The sequence below is a fragment of the Myotis davidii genome, unplaced genomic scaffold, assembly GCF_000327345.1.
Source record: "Myotis davidii unplaced genomic scaffold, ASM32734v1 scaffold818, whole genome shotgun sequence".
In the NCBI taxonomy this organism is placed as follows: Eukaryota; Metazoa; Chordata; class Mammalia; order Chiroptera; family Vespertilionidae; genus Myotis; species Myotis davidii.
The window spans coordinates 56,093-60,724 of NW_006289814.1; the positions used below are offsets into that span (position 1 = coordinate 56,093).

Here is a 4,632-nt window from a genome sequence, read left to right on the forward strand (position 1 = left end):
TGGCTTGGGTTTTAATTCTTTCTTGCCAAGCCAAAACCCATCTTGGCTCTGCTGGAGTGGCCCACTAGGGACTCGCCCCTCTGGCATCATTACCAAAATGCTTTCTTCCACCCAAGAACCCAGTGATGTGAAGGATGAAACCCCTCATCAGGTAGCATCCTGGCAAAGATTACAGCCAGTGGAGGGCATTTAATGGGTCCAAAGCAATACTTCTCAATTTTGCCTTTTTCACCAAACCGGGTTTTGTAGGAGGTAAGAGCTGGACCTCACTCCTCTCGCCCAAGGCCCGCCTGCCAAGGAGGCGGAGAAAGCATTCCTTAAGCGTGTGTTCCATCACCTTTGCCTTGAATGCAGGGGCTCATCATCTTAAGAATGTTTTTATAAAAATTAGGATTCTGTCCAAAGCCTCCAAATTTCCCTCTCTTCTGTCACCATCCCAAGCTAGTGTGGGCAACTCTGAAAGCCTGGCGACCGGTGAGAATAGGAAATATCGGTTCCCCCTGAGAAATCCAGTTCGCCCAGACTAGAGTTTGAGTATCTTTGCCCCAGGATGGAGGTGGGGGTGGGGTAAGAGGTGCGCACCCAGTTCAAAGCGGTGCGAGGATACGATGTGCAGTAGTGGTTTGCGACTTAGTAAATAAAAGTAGTTACATTTGAGTTTCAGAGAAACAACGAATATGTATGTACTTTGTAATCGCAATATTTGTGAATGCTTATATTAAAAAAAAAAAATGTTCGCCAAACTAGATGGGGCTTCCGATCCCCACCCTCACCCGATCTCCGCTAAAATCTGTCCCAAAGGGAAAAAAAAAAAAACACAACAAACAGTTCATTCCCTCCATGTCAACCCATGCACGCGCGAGTGGGACTGTCCACAGGGTGGCGACCTGGGACTTAGTCATAAAAAAGAGAGTACTATCTGGAAAACCCTTGGTGGTGGCGTCTAAAAAGCACTGCCGAAACCCGGGATCGAACCAGGGACCTTTAGATCTTCAGTCTAACGCTCTCCCAACTGAGCTATTTCGGCGATGCCTGGGCGGGGCTGTTCCTCTTATGTGTAATAAACATTTGTCTCATTGTACCAAACTAGGTCAGTACAGTACAAAGGTCCGAATGCAGTTCGACATTCAATAAATATCACAGAGGTGAGGAGATAGGACTCTGCTATAAGCTAGAAGTAATAACTACTTTTACTTTTCGCAGTTGTTTTATTAACTGTTCTGCAATCTGCTTTCCTCGTTTAAAAAATAAATCATGGACTTCTTTTCATGCCAGTTGTGTAGACTATTTTATTCTTTTTAACCCATACACAGTATTGAATTGTATGGATATAACACAATCCACTTAAACAAATTCCTAATGATGGACGTTTTTACTCCCCCCCTTCTAGTTTTCATTATTAAAAACAATATTTCAATAATTATCATTTTGTATTTATTTGTTATTCTTCTGAGAAGCCAGATTTCCCAAGGTCAAAAGATAGGAACATTTTGAATTTTTCACATAATTGTCAAGTTGGACTCAGGAAATGTATGGAAGAGGACGGTAAAGCAATTTGTAAAGATTTCAAATGTGGACTTACAATGGTACCTCCAGGTGAGGTATACATAGTCATTATATCTCTGTGTTAAAAGCATTGATTTGCTAAACCTAAATATTTAAAATATACCTCAATTTTTGTAATTCCACATTGGCATTTAAAATTTTTTTTAATATATAGACATTGTTAAAGAGTGGAATTGGCTCAGACTGCTTTCAAACTTCTGGAAGCAAGCTGTGGTTTAATAATATCCCCTAATATGCTTGTTGTATTCCACCTCCTCCCATTTCATAATTTTGCATCATTTGTGTTTGTATAACCAGGTGGGGCAAAAGTGGGTCTGCAGTGGTTCACATGGAAAATAATACAATAATTAATAAATAATAATATCAGAATAAACTCTGTTTTACGCACTCAAAATCATAAACGTACTTCTGCCCCGCCCTGTATATATAATTGAACTAGCTTTGGCCCTCATTGAATCAGAAGCTCTGTTGATGGGGCTCAGGACTATATATTTCTAAGCTGACCAGGTGATTTTAATGTGCAGCCTCGCTCAGCACCCCATTCCTCAGTTCTCATACGAAAATGTAGTGGTTACACATAGACCCATGTCTTAATCGCTTGCGCAACCTCTCCACAGGTACCTCCAGCTCAGTATGTCCAAAAACGAATCCATCTTTCCCTCTAAACGTATTTACCTTACAACCACCTTCCATCTAAGTTTCCCACGCCAGAGAAATACAAATTCCTTCCTCCCTTGTTCTGTTCGTCACCCATAATTGTACCCAAGTGCCGGTCATTTTCAGTTCATTATTTCTGGAATCCCTCTACTACTCCAGTGGTTCTCAACCTTGGCTACACATTAGAATCACCTAGGAATCTTTTTAAAATCCTGACTTCTGGGCCTCGTCCTCCGGAAATTCTGTTTCTTTGTTGTGGGGTGGGGCCACAACATTAGTAACAAAGAAACAGAATTTCCGGAGGATGAGGCCCAGGAATCGGGATTTTTAAAAGATTCCCAGGTGATTCTAATGTGCAGCCAAGGTTGAGAACCACTGCTCTACTTCTTCTCATTCTCAAATCGTTTCCAACCTCTCAATTGATCTTCCTACTACAAATTAGTTTCCACGCTGGAATCCATCATCCAACTTAAAAATCTTTCACTGGCTCCCTCGCTGAAAAGAAAAACCAAGGCTTCTTTACACGGTACATGAAGACTTCCCTAAGGGACTTTCCCGCTCTTCAGCATCATATCTGTGCTCTCTCCTTCACTCTAAACTCTAAGCATCCATACAGCCATCCACACTCAAGATGCGTTCCTTGACTTGGCTCTTCATCTTTGTCCATGCAGCATTTTTGCCCTTACCCTTCTGCTAACCTCCATTAAAACTTCAACTTTGAACTTCCATACTGTCTCCTAAATTCTAGAAACCTTCTCTAGCATGTATCTATCCCCTCCCACCCCATCTCTATAGGCTTGCTTTCACACCACTTATCGAACCGGATTGTAATTCTTTGTTTACCTGAGCTCCTTCTTGCCATTTGTATCCCTAATATATGTTACATAACAGGCTGGAGTAAATGTTCAATGAATGAGGACATTCCTAGCCATATCTCAGGGCCAACTGGTTCTTTACTAACGCCTAAAATCACCTGGTCGCCTGCAGGTGTGGCTCAGTGTGGACCTATGAACTAGGACAGCGGTTCTCAAACTGTGGGTCACGACCCCTTTGGCAGTCGAACGACCCTTTCACAGGGGTCGCCTAAGACGATCCTGCATATCAGATATTTACATTACGATTCATAACAGTAGCAACATTACAGTTATGAAGTAGCAACGAAAATAATTTTATAGTTGAGTCACAACATGAGGAACTGTATTTAAAGGGCTAGAAGGTTGAGAACCACTGAACTAGGAGGTCATGGTTTGATTCTAGTCAGGACACAGGTTTCCAGCTTGATCCCCATTAGGGGGCATGCAGGAGGCAGCTGATCAATGATTCTCTCATCATTAATGTTTATCTCTCTCTCCCTTCCTCCCTGAAATCAATACAAAACATATTTAAAAATAAAATCACCTGGTCAAACGCAGGAGATGTGATCTCGGCAAGGCTATATATTCTGAGCTCTTTAGTTCTTGTCTTTAGGGATGCCTCGTCTGGCCACCCTAGCTCCTTCCCCTAAGAGATCGCTGTGAACTAAAAGAGGGGCACACTACTTGAAATGAGAAGAGGGGAAAGTCTGAGGAAAATACAACCAGATTATTTTGTGAGTTTTGGAAGAGAAAACCATAAAAGGCTTGGAATGCTTCCCAAGGGGCAGGGCAGACTACTGGGCAAAAGCTTTATAAACTTTTAGAAGTGAGCTCTAAATTTTTATGACAATCTTAGTGTTTCACAAGGTATACCTTTTATAGTGAATAAATTCCAAAGATTTTTTTTATGCCACCTTGTAGGACTATACATTGGTTTTCACTCATCTTGCTATAAGTCAAGCAGACCCTTGAAATATATGGGATTAATATTTTTGTGGGACTTCAGAGGTCCCTCACAAGAATAGCAATTTGTGAGAGAGAAACCAAGATGGCAGCATAGGTAAACACCAGAAATTGCTGCCTCGCACAACCACTTAAAAAATACAACTAAAAGACAAAACAGACATCATCCAGAACCACAGGAAGGCTGGCTGAGTGGAAATTCTACAACTAGAAGGAAAAAGAAAAGCACACTGAGACTCAGAGGAGGTGTGGAAGTAAAGTGCAGGCGCATGTGGTAAGGGCTGGCAACTGAGGACATGGTTGTCTTTGTCAATCGGGAGTTTCAAGCTCCCGACGGCTCTGAACTCCAGTTCCGGGTGAGTCTCTGGGGACCCAGACTCATACGGGGAGAAACTGGACTGTCTGGCATCAGGCGGAACTCGAGGGCGGCTTTCTCTCAGAGGTGCTTGCAGCAATTACCAGGACACTGAGACCCAGGACCTCTAAGGGCAGGACTGAGGATCAGCCATAGCTGCTTGCTCTGCCCTGTTGATTCCCTGAGACACCACCCCACCCAAGATGTGCACAGAGGCTTTTGTCTATGAATTTTCTG

The 4,632-nt window shown here is 42.7% G+C and overlaps 1 non-coding gene across 1 annotated transcript; it reads right to left on the reverse strand.

The window, feature by feature from the left end:
* Window positions 1-954: 954 nt before the first annotated feature.
* Window positions 955-1,027, reverse strand: TRNAF-GAA. Its single transcript has one exon. It is a non-coding gene; the product is annotated as a tRNA-Phe (tRNA).
* Between the last annotated feature and the right edge of the window lie 3,605 nt (window positions 1,028-4,632).